Raw genomic sequence first — 12,977 nt, forward strand, 5'->3', positions numbered from 1 at the left:
CTTTCTTCTTTTGTAGTTATCTCTACTTTCTTTGAGATTCTTTCCAGCTCTCAAATCGAAGAGCTGTTGTACTAGCTCTTCATACTAGCAAGTCGTACTAAAATGTGGGAAAGCCTTCCAAGATAGATTCTGAGGTTTATAAATGTTTGTGGAGTCAAGTCCTAGCCAATCCACTCCTTCTCATCACAAAACCCAGAACCCAAATGAACACAAGAGTTAATAAGCATTAAGGGCTAAATCAGCTTATCATAAGCTAGCCTTAGAATCTAACATTTAGAATAAGTTTTTCATAGGGGAAAAAATGCATTTTCCAAATAATTAACTTATAAATTACCTTTTGAAATATAGGGTATTAATACTTAGTCAATTGTTGCTTGACCACCATATTAATTCTTCTTTCCATAGTTTAAAAACCAGTTTTTATAAAGTATAACAATCAAAAGTTACTTTAATTAGCATTTACCACTTAAGGGGAAAGAAGAGTGTTTTGATAATGATGGAGGACTCAGGAAGCTTTTGGGGTGCCTGTTATATTTGGGGGGAATTTCATTAGATGTTTGTTACATAATAATTCATTTATATTATATGCAATTTTCTGTTTGTTATAACTAACAATTAAAAAAAAACTGTTTTCAACTGTGCTTCAAAACCAAAAAGTGTATATATGAGGTTTAAAGTTCAACTGTACACATACTATGATCACAACTTTTAAAATGTATATTTAAATGTCTATGTTATAAAAAATTATAATTACTATAAATTTATACCCAAACTTTATATATCAAAAGTTAAATTATAAACAACCTGTATGTAGTCCTAAAAAACAACAAATATTCTGTATTTTCAAATATTGAAAGGCAGTTAGGACCCACTCAGAATGACTGAACAATTCAAATAATAAAGCCTAAAAAAATAGCCAAAAGAAGAAATGCAGTAAACATGAAACAGATGTTGTTTAGACAGAAGATATACTAACACTCTGTAAAGTACAGATATTGTTGTTCAGTTTCTTTTATGATCCACCTTAATCAACAAGGAAAGCTTTTAAACTAGTCTCCCTGCTTTCACTCATTCTCCATGAGAATCAAAGTAATTTTCTCAAACCTTAAATCATATCACAGCATCCTTCTGCTTAAAAATCTACTCTGATGGCTTCACATGGCATCAATAATCTATGTAAGCTTCTTACCATGGTCTACAAGGTTCTCCCTGATCTTGCCTCTATCTACTTCTTCCATCTCCCACTCTTTACCAGTTTCAACAACACGGGCCTGTTTGTTTCTCCAACAAAATGAGTTCAGGGCCTCTGCCATTCCTATCCCTGTGTCTAGCTAGCTCACCCTCACCTCAGGCTCCTCCAAAGGACCTTCCCTACCTAACCCCCTTATCCACAGTAGCCCCTTTCCAGTCACTCACTTTCTCATCAATTGCTTTGTAGCACACAACTATATGAAATTATTCATTGAATTATTACTTTTCACCCACACAGAAGCATATCGGCACTACATGTACAAGGGCAATGACAATCCTTGTGTGCTTACTATACTGCACAGAATCTCCCACAAAGAAAAACATTGTGACCCTGAGATAACATCCAAAGTGGAGCAAAATTCAACCTACCACCAAAAGACAATTTAATATTACTCAACTTTTGAGACAAGGGGATTATACATGACATGGCAGCAAGTTATAATATGATTCTAAGGATTTTTATACTATACAAAATAGCAAAACAGACACTTTTATAAAAGGCTTATTTTTTTCTTACCATTGATTTAAGTATCCTATTCGAACACTTGATAATTACCAAGATAGAATGACTATTGTAAATTATTCTTTAAGGGGGAAAAAAACCACAAAAATATTAAACTACAAGGACAAGAAACTATCAAAATTTCAAGCTGTTACTGTCATAAAGTAAGTCTAAGAGTTTAGGCGTGTTAAAAATCAAACAATTTTAAATTATAAAACTTCTATCCCAAGAAGAAACATTTAGAAACAGAATTATTAACTCTTTATCCTCTTTCCTATGCACAACTGATTCTAGTCATCAACTCTATAGGCTATTATTATTGATGAGGCCTCTTGATTAAATTTTAAATTCACGATGTTTATCAGTCATGTTCATATTTGAAATAAAACAAAGTTACATAATTATAGAGTGATATTATTAAACTCATATTATATATCGATATAACTGCACATAAACAAGAATAAGCAATATGTGTTACTTATTCCATTCTATTAGGTACAGTGAGCCAAAAGGTCCTATGTATTTGTATAAACCACATCTACAAAGGTCTAGGAACCTTTTATTTTCCCTTGGGTGGTGAGGGGGGACACAGTGAAAAAAAAAAAAAAATTGTGGAAAAATACTGCAGAAGCATTTCTGCGGAAATAATTTTCAGTAATTTTATGAAATTTTCTTCCTAGAAAATCAACTTCAAAATAATTATTCTCAAATATCTCTGGCTTATTCATATATGCCAATGTTTTTTGTGATTCTCAACAATTTATAAAAGTAAATTTATTGTTTTTAATCAAGTATAACTTAGACATGTGAATCATTTGTAAATTCTCAATTTAACATAAACTATTGAAAGGATTTATTTTATCTATTTGACGATAACCCAAATATTATACTGAGACAGATTACTGAAGTCTCAATTTTAGCAAAGCTACTTAAAAATGAAGGTGAAGAGAGAAGAAACTGAAATACAATGGTTCTTTTAAATAGACTAGACAACTATTCACTATTCATATTCATTTTCTATCCTTCAGTCTAGAAAAAGCAAGGCCCTTTTTAACTTTCAATTAGTCATACACTGTCCTGTTTAATTTTTTCTCTAACCATTTTGCCCTTTTGGAGGTGAACTTAAATTAAATCAAAGACACATAATACACAGACAGTAATTTGGAAGTGGATTTTTGCCTACCCAAACCAGACATTATGCCTTGCCAAGGGAGAAACTTGTATAAATAAGACTATTCACAAGATAGAAATGTTCAGCACATACCCATTTACCTCCAGGGTAGTCACCAAAACTTCAAAGTCCCCTTAAGCACAGCATCAACGCTTTTGTCTAAAAGATCTTAGAGACTCTATAAGAGGCCTTGGTATCATAAACGTTTATGACTTTCCAGGAAACCAACAGGTTTCTTAAACTCACAAGAAACTGCCTAAACATTTCTTATTAACTATGAAAATCATTCTCCTTTTTTGAAAGTTATCATATACTTGTATAAATTTAAGAAAAAAAAATCTGGGCCACACTGGAATAACATAAAAATGTTTTATACTTGCTTTACTTTAGTTCAGGTTAAGAAAAACCTATTTTAAAAATAAAACTCTCCAGATTGTGCAGTTTCAATTTTGCACTGCTCATTTTCTATGACAATCTGACCAAGAATTCCCCAACACCACCATGAGCAGGAAGGGGGAAAATCATACCCTGAAATCTCATTCTCAGAAAAATAAATATCTTCGGGAACATGTCTAGTTTTTCTGAAAATATTAATGAAAAGGTAACAATATCATATACTGAAAAGCTGTTTTAGAAATGAGCAAGTCAAACTTGTCAAAAGGCCAGAAAGGACTTTCTGGAAAGAATGATAAGCATCTTGGAATCTCACTACTCTCACACACTGTGCTCCAATCTGCAGCCTTTTCCCTCTGAGCCAATGCACTTGATGGGTGTGATAACAGATGGATCATTGTATCTGCCAACTTCCTGTGATGTACTGTATGGGGACTGATAATTTAGTGACTACAGAAGTCCTAAAACAGACAATGCAAGCAATACTGGCATTCAATAAGTAGCTGCATGCAGTCCTTTGACAGTCTGTAGGTGTTGAATATATGTGGATTATTGTACAATATAAGCTTTCTGCAAGTATCTAAGCCACTTAAAAAAAAAACTTTAAAATGGGCAAGCTAAGAACTAGAAAAATAAACAGGAAAGAACAAGTATATCTTATATTCAAAGTGGTATTTTTCACTTAAATACACATGAAACATATATATTGCTCAAGGGTCTCATTGGAGTTTCACAGAAAGGTTAACTAGGAAAGCACATGTGTGTAAGAAAAAGTATCCATTGTGGCCTTGGTTTTCAGGTTTCATAATGTGAGCAAGGTTGACATTTAGGGTCAAATAATTCTTTATTGTAGGGGGCTATCTTATGCAGCATAAGGTGTTTATCAGCATCCCTGGACTCTACCTATTAGATGCCAATAGCAAGCACCCTACGTACAAGTTTTAACAACCAAAAAATGTCTGCAAACATTGCCAAATGTCCCCCGGTGTGGAGGGGGAGGGGCACAAAATCACCTTGGTTGAGAACCACTGATAAGAGAGTCTAACGTTCCATTGTTTTGTTTTTTTTTTTTTGGGGGGGGACAGATTATAAGGAAAAGGGAATGTTTATTTATGGAAATTATATACAAAATAACCAAATATAATCTGTACTATAAGTACCAGCTAATAAGCACATGTTACCAAAAAGAGAAAAGGCTATCTAAATATCTGGGGGTTGAACTATTCACCAGGTTACACCAGGAATTAGAAAGGGAATTGCATTAACTAGCATGTATGCTTACCTTCTTGAATGTTTATATTCTTGTATGCTTACCTCTCTTTGCAAAACAGAAAAAAATTCACAGGTCTGACACAACACTGTGTACAACTGATACTGATGATACTTTCTTCACAAATCCTCATCAAATAAACTCTGCATTATGCTGGGTACCAATTTACAGAACTGTCAGATTTAACAGATGGTTAGAAATGAAATTTCTCTAGGTTTTAGGTTCTGGTTAAAAAAATCTTCACATTTATGCATATACATATATGTGTATATGCATGTATACATTCAAAATCCCAATGCAATCACATTTTGAAAATATCAGCACCAAATTAAATAAAGCCATATTATTTAACTGGCATAACTCAGGATCCTGCCAAATTTATTCAAGTTATTGGGGAGAGGATTAGTTTGTCATTTTTACACTAATTCTATTGTAATGCTATTCTCTAAGTCTAGAGCAGCACAAAATCTATTTTAAAATATTGTTTTAGGATACTATACAATATTAGCATTTTCAATAAATGTCCTATAATCAAACTAAGTGTGCTATTTGCACATGAAAATGTGGTTTCTCTCCCCCTTTTTTGGCAATTTTACTATTTGATAATCATAAACTACAAGGGGGGAAAGAGGGAAAAATAGACTAATTGGGGGACTGAACTCAACATCACTTGCTGCATAGTTGCAATTCATTTGTTGGGAAAAATTAAAACTAGAAGTTCTTGAAAACCATAAGTAAGTTTGATTTATTACTGATAATACAGACATAAAGAGAAGAATGCCCCATAATCTGACAGAAGGAACATGAGTGAAAGGGCACAATTCCCCCAACCAGCAGAGGCCATTAGCACTACTTAACAGAAACCAGAACCAATTTCTGGCAGCCCCCACAGTTTTTTTCTCCTTCTTCCTACATCTCTGGCTCTTTTTTGCCACATGGGCAGCTTTTATTTTCAAATTTCCAAGCTGCATCCACAAAACATAGCACTTTACCCTGCAGCACTTCTCCTGTCAGTCAACATTGCCTAAAAGTCCACTATTGAGCTTTCTTCTCCTGCCTGTAGGACTCCTAAGATAAAGGCTTAATCTACAGAAGAGTAGAAATAGGAACTCCCAACAAGCTGGGAACTACCTGTGCCTGAAGAAGAGCTAGCGCCACTATCACCGTAGACCAGGATGTGCTACAACTCCTGGCTCTGCTCAAAAACTAACCTTAACAGGCTCTGAGACCATGATAACTAATTGAGGCATCTGGATAAGTAGACAGGCCCTAGAGGCCACGGTTCATTCAGTTTAACAAACTATATTTTCCAAAGATAGCTGCCATAACATATCCCATCTTACCTGCCTTTTCTTACAGTATGAGATTGTCACTCTTCCTATCAAGTGATAAAGTCTATGTCACCTCCTCTGAACCTGAGTGGCTTTTTGTTACTGTCTCAACAAATAAAATACGGCCAAAGTGACAGTATGTTAGTCTCCAAGCCCAGAGCTTAAGAAGCTGACAGTCCCCACATCCTGACTCTTGGGAGGCTCATTTTTGGCATCCAACCACCATGCTGTGAGGAAGCCCAGTCCACATGGAAAGGCCACCTGTGGTTATTCTGGCCAGCTGACATCCCAGCCAACAGCCAGCATCAACCACCAGCTGTGTGAGTAAAGACACCTCCAGAGGAGATCAGGCCCCAGCCATGGAGTCACTCTAGTCTTGGAGTCTTTCCAGTGGAGCCCTCAGACACTCTGGAGCACTAACTATTGGTCCTTGCTGTGTCTTGCCTGAAGTTCTGACCCAGAGTTCTAACAAGATAACTGTTTTTACTATCGAGTTTTGATATTACCTAACATACATCCAGTGTAACCACTGTCCTAGGCAGAGTAGATTTGGTAATTCATTCACAAAAACGAAATGATTGTAGTACTTCACACTAGTTTTGCAGTAACATAATCTGGATGATCATCATTGGGTGACAAATCATTAAGGACAAAGTAGTATGTTGACAGTGGAACAATTAAATTTTAAAGTCATATGATTTGAGAAATATGATACAATAGGATAGTAAGATGGTCTCAGCTCTGACACAAACTGGCTATGTGGTTTTTAATTCATATATTTATCCACTCAGCAAGTACTTATTGATTGCCCATGACATATTAGGCGCTGAAAATTCAGCAGTGAACAAAACAGGTTTTTCACAAAACTTTCAATTAAGAGTCAGATAATAATTTCATTTATAGAAAATGATTTCAACCCACGTTGAATGCTCTGAAGACAAAAAAAAATAATAATAGAAGGTCAATGGAGGTAGGATTTGTATGCTCCTTTACATAAGATGATATAGAAGTTTTAAAACAAGAACCCAAATTCTTTGATACTCCTCTCATTGAGAGGTAGGGCTTGCATCTCTCTGACTTGAAAATAGAATGACTTATGATTGTTTCAACCGAGGAGTAGGATAAAAGCGACACCACGTAATTTCCAATACTAGGTTAATAAGACCATGCAGTTTCCATCTCCTTTACTGGAACACTCACTCTGCAAGTTCTTTCATAATAAGTCTGGCTACATTGACACCATTATGATGAAACGAAGCCCAGAAGCTACTTGTAGGAACTCCACTCAACAATCCTAGCTCATCCCAGCCCTCACATGAGTCAGACAGGTGAGTGAAGAAGCCTCCAGATTTTAGCACCCAGCCATTCAACTGTCCTAGCTTTCCAGCCAAAGGCTCAGGCACAGTGCAGAGAAAAGCCGTATCTACTATGCCCTTTCCAAATTCTTGACTTAAAGAACCTGTGAACATAATAAAATGGTTGTCATTTTATAACACCCAAGTGTGGGGTGGTTGGTTGCAAAGCCCTGGATGTGGTAAGGAAAGGACCACTATAAGGAAGTAGCATTTGTTCTGAGACCTAAAGCTATCAAAGAGCCAGACTCATGAGGATGTGAGGGAAAAGGTACCCAAAAAAGGATAAGATCAAGTACAAGTCCCTAAAGCAGGAAGGAACATGATGGTATGAGATAAGTCAATTATATGCACAAAGGCTAAAGACAGTTTTGTAAGCCTCAATGAGTTATTTAGAAATTATGATCAGTATAGGAAGAAGCCACTATAGTCCTTTAAGTAGGGCAGTTTTTGAAGATCCCTCTGGCTGCTGTGTGTTTCTTGATGTTGAATGGAGAAACTGAAATAAATGTTATGGCTCTAACATGCAAATAATGTGTTTTTTAAATTGGGGCTCTAGAAAATCTCTACACTCTATATAACATATTTATCTTGTATTTTTACAAAATTAGGTAATCTTAAAATTAATGCTTATTTGTATTCATCAGAATGACCTCCTCATAACTGAATACACAATTTTAAAGCCTGTGTTTACATGTGTGGTTCCCACTCCAAGGCTAATGAGAAAGGAACACAATCTCTCTCTCCCTCTCTCTTTCTTTCTCTCTCCCTCTCTCTCTCTCCCTCTCTCTCTCTCACACACACACATATGTGAATGCTGTATTCACACCAAATGAGGGCCAAATGAAACTACGATAAGCTGTGCTAAAGAAAGTTTTACAGCAGTTCAAATAGGAGGAAATGGTGGAAGAATTGAGTCATCACACCATCCACAGAACAGGCAAATAAAAATTAAATAGATCTGTTTCTAAGCAGACAGTACCAAGTTCTTGCTATGAGCAGAAACCTACACATTCAAGTAAACATTAGGTGACACACTATATTCTTAATCTGTATTTTAATCAGTTATATAGTTTACATTATATTTAACCTATAAAACTACCTCTGTTTTATAATTATATAGTAGCTATAAGCATAATGGTGTCCAAGTCTATAAAATCAAAATATAACGAAATGTGTTCACTAATAGTGAATATAAATTGGTGACATTGACATCATATAATACATGTTACATGCACTTTCATGAACATTTGATTTTCCTGAATAAACTTGAGATCTCAGTTGACCCACATCAATTATACTAAGTTAATATAAACAGAGACAACTGATATGAATCATCAGTAAAAATTTAAAAACCTGAAGTAAGTTATTTTTAAATAATTCTGTTTCGAGGAACAGTCTCTTCTTCCAATGTTGTCTTTACTTGGTTAAACCCTTTTCATTCTTCAAACTCTAATTCAAGCACCATTTCTCTGTATGAACATCTCAGGCCACTGCAGCCCAAACTCCTTTGAGCATTCCTACACATGTTGCTTGGGACTGGTAGCTATTTTGTGTATATGTCTTGTCGCTAAGATAGATGATGATATGATAATGAAAGTGGTGGTGGTGGTATGCTAAAGATGAGGACAAAAATGGCAGCAGCTATCAATTACTAAGTGATAATTTATGTTCTAATGACAAAAGTCACTCTCCACAGTACTCTTACGAGGTAGATAAATATAATCTCTACTCTACAGATAAGGAAATTGAGGTAACAGAAATTACACAATGTTCTCAAGTCCACAAAGGTAACAAATGAATGAGCTACTAAAACTGTCATGTTCTGGTGGTCTGTTTTTTAACAGTAGTATCAAAGGGTAATCAAAGGATAGGCTTTTGAAAACTCAAGGGATTTCAGAATTAAAGGGGTATGTGAAAGCTAGGTAAAAATTCTTATGAATCCAAAATTACATTAAAATCCCAGAGAGATGGACTTGAGAATCAAGCTTCCCAAGTATATTTTTACATTCACTGAAGATGAAACAGGCTGTACCCAGTGCTATTTTGTTCCATCTAGATTATGGCATTTCTGAAAATATGGACAATTTACCTAGGACTCCCTTATCTAAATAATATAGTATTGTACTTCCAAAACAAGTAAGAGCTCAATGCATTGTGGTTATCATATCTTTATACTGACATAAATAAAAATAAACCATTATTTAAATTCTATATTTGTTAAAAATCTCGAAGTCTAATTATATCACAAAATAAATTTTATAAAACAGTCTCATTCTTTAGTATGCCTAGATTTACCTACCTTATAAAAAAAAACTCATTTCTATAGTTTTCAAAGACTTTTTAAGTATAAGGATTTCTTGTTGTTGGGTACAGACTACAGGACAGACAGAGAAGATGGTAATAACATTGAAAGCTGTAAAGAAAGTGAAAGAACCAAAGACATCTTGGGTGGTCCTTGGAATTCTCTCTCAAAGTTCTTTTCTGCAAGAGAAGCAGAGGCCAAGCTGGAATGCTCACAAAGCCATAGCATCTTTTTACTGGTTCCATCTAGCTCTAGAGTTTTATGATTCAGTGAGGTGGGTGGTGAGTTAAGCTGCTGTCTTCCCACAGACATTTGTTTGTGGCTATCAGGACAAATCTGGGGAAGCTCAATTAACACATGTCTGACCTTGGCCAAGTCATAATTCCTCAAAAATATCTGCAATATCATGATCTACCAGAAAATTCCAAGCAATGTTTAGCTGCTGGCAATAAACACGCTTTATTCTGTAGCATTTTTTTGTTTTCTTTTATTTTGTTTAACCAATGATTCTAAATCACTGAAGTTCAAGGTATTTTAAGATAACTAATATCTCTGACTTAGGATGTTATCTTTGGTATCTAAAAAGAAAGGAAATGTTTTCAAATCAAATCACCCTTAAATGCCTATTTGACTGGTAACTGATGATATTTAGGGTGATTAACACATTTGGTTAACGAAGTTTCCACAAAATCTAACACAGTTGAGTCAAATTTCTTGATTCTCTGCATCCATAATGATTGCCACCTTTCTTGCAACAAAAGAGACTGGATTATAAATGAGACACTGAGCTTTTGTCAGAAAAACATAAATGCAATGATATGCCAGGCCCTCACACTGCTAACCAAAGGCCCCTTGTACCAAGAACCATCACTGAGCATGTTTCTCAAATTTTAACTATACCAACATTTCAAAGTTTGAAAAAAGTAAAACTTTATATAGTATTCTGTGTCTTACTAATTGCATAAAGTATAAGATAAATCAAGATGATTCAATGATGATCGATGAAAACTTGGTAAGTTTGCAGTTAAACTCAGCAAGAAACAATGCATCATAATGCAGATTCATCTTGTTTCAAAGAAGGATATCACAATCTCTCAAAAAAAAAAAAAAAACCATGTTGCTTTGCATAGGTCAGTATTATAATCCCACCAAGAGGCCCTAGTTCATAAGTGAAATATTGCATCACTTAATGTCAAAGCTAAAATATTTTGTTATATTTACCTTTTTTTTAAGATAAATGACTCTCCCACAATTACCACAAAATGTTAATTTCAAAATCTTATTTTAAACTACTTAAGAGTAAAGAACATGTCTTTTACCCTTTATTCCATACAGTACCTAGCAAAAGGTAATATGCTTACTGAGTATACGTTAACTATTGGCTAGATAAATAGATGGACGTGAACTACTCCAGTTTCCAAAGGCAGACAGGACCTTTAAAACAATTTTAACTATATACATTCTTTTTATAACTCACCCAGGGACAAAATTATCATGAAAAGGAAAATTTGCATTAAGTGAGCAAAAACATGCTCCCTACCCCTTCCCAGCATGCTCTATTCTCATTATCCTGCTTTATTTTCCTCCAGAGCATTTACCACCATCTGACATACTAAATATTTGTGTGTGTTTACTGTCTGTCTCCTCACCTCACTCCCATTAAAATGTAAGCATAGTGAAGGCAAAGATTTGCTCACTTGTTTCAAGATTGTATCCTCAGTGCCCAGAACATTCCCTGGGGCACATTAAACATTCACAATGAGTATCTGTTGAATCCATCTTCAGGGTTCATTACCAGTGTTCCTATTTCTCCTGGCAGTGTTTTTAGAGCTCTAGTTGTAGAGTGACAAATGAGTTGGTTTTGCAGAGAAAATACACACACACACACATATACACACAGACAGATGCATGTAAACAAAAATTATTTCATCCCTCATGAAGTGCAGCTGTCTCAGAGGTATAATACAGCAGCTACCTGGAGAGCATATTTGAGACAGCAAACCATGCCATCCAAGTCTAGACACAAAAAAGACCCAGAATGGAAGACAATTACCAAAACTGGTCTAAAAGCAAATCTTTCAATAAAAACTTATCACTAAAGTGAAATCTCTCCAGAACAGAAATGAAAAACCATTTTAGCATTGACTCAGAAGCTATCACATTACTAACACTATGTCCTGCAACAACTGAAGGTATTTCAGGGAATTTTTCAGGGAAGAGTTGTTCCTATTCTACAGGGAAAAGTGGCTAAAATGCTACTTAAATTCATTGCATCTTAATCTAATTACTTTTTAAATGTTTGTTTTGTCAGACTGTAAGTTCCTTGTCTACAGGGACAGCTATGTCTGTTGTCCTGTTTGTTTCCCTCAACTGCTAATTATTTCATTATTTACTATGTGTTATTTTTTTTCCAAATCTGTCCCCTGCCCATTAGAACATAATAATCATGAGAGCAGAGACACAACACGGCTGAGCACAACAAATGAATATGTGAACTGAATTCAACACAGACATCGAGGTGGCAACAAAATTAATCTTCAATCTACAACCTTATTTCAAGGCAATTCATTCAATTTCATATTAAATAACCATACTAGGAACCTAATATGAAGGCAATTAAATAAGCTTCAATTAATCTGTTAGCATTCTGTATTGAAACCAATATTAAAGCTATGCATAACCAGTTATTATAATCATATAAATGAAGGGCTATAAACATTAGGTGGCAGCAGCAGTACACTGTATTATAATCCTGAAACTGATTTTTTTTTCATATATAGAAACCTGACCTAGAAATAGGCTTACACAAATAGGCTCACATAAAAAATACACTAAAGGAACTGAAAATACCATAACAAAATATGCAAATAAAATTATCCCTTTGTATTCAGATTTTCCAAATTATTATTTCTATAAAATAATTGAGCAGTATCAAAAAGTATTGGCAATTTCCTATAAATTTATTCAATTTTTGCTTTATCATTACTCTCTCCTATACCCAAGCTGCCAGCTCTACCTTCAAAATAACTAGAATGAGACAACTTCTCACCATCCTCACCACACACGCCCTGATGGAAGCCACCTGCATAGTAACCTGGATCATCACAATAGCTCCTGCCTCCTCTCTCTGCATCTGTGCCAGCCCCTCTCACCCTATCCCTAACCCAGTCTATTCTCCCTCCACGTGGTAGCTAGAGGGATCCTTTAAAATCGTTACATAGCTTACCTCATTTCTCTGCTCAGAACCTTTCCATGGTTTTCCAAATCAGAGTAGGTTCTACTGTGGTCTTCAGCAGCCTTTATGAACACCCTACCCCACTGCTTAACTCCCACTACTCTCCCCTTTGCTCGCTCCGGTCCAGCCATACTATACTAGTCCTTCATCAGATCAACCAGCTCCAC

The 12,977-nt window shown here is 35.2% G+C and overlaps 1 protein-coding gene and 1 long non-coding RNA gene across 2 annotated transcripts in view; both read right to left on the reverse strand.

Moving 5' to 3' along the window:
* Positions 1-12,977, reverse strand: part of MED13L (mediator complex subunit 13L) — a 271,204-nt gene that overhangs the window by 132,637 nt on the left and 125,590 nt on the right. The window lies entirely within an intron of this gene.
* Positions 8,520-12,977, reverse strand: part of LOC142863470 (uncharacterized) — a 44,331-nt gene continuing 39,873 nt past the window's right edge. The window contains exon 2 of the long non-coding RNA XR_012914247.1: positions 8,520-12,591. This is a non-coding gene — a long non-coding RNA (uncharacterized LOC142863470). The remainder of the gene's footprint in view (positions 12,592-12,977) is intronic.

Source organism: Microcebus murinus, chromosome 22 (genome assembly GCF_040939455.1).
Source record: "Microcebus murinus isolate Inina chromosome 22, M.murinus_Inina_mat1.0, whole genome shotgun sequence".
NCBI lineage: Eukaryota > Metazoa > Chordata > Mammalia > Primates > Cheirogaleidae > Microcebus > Microcebus murinus.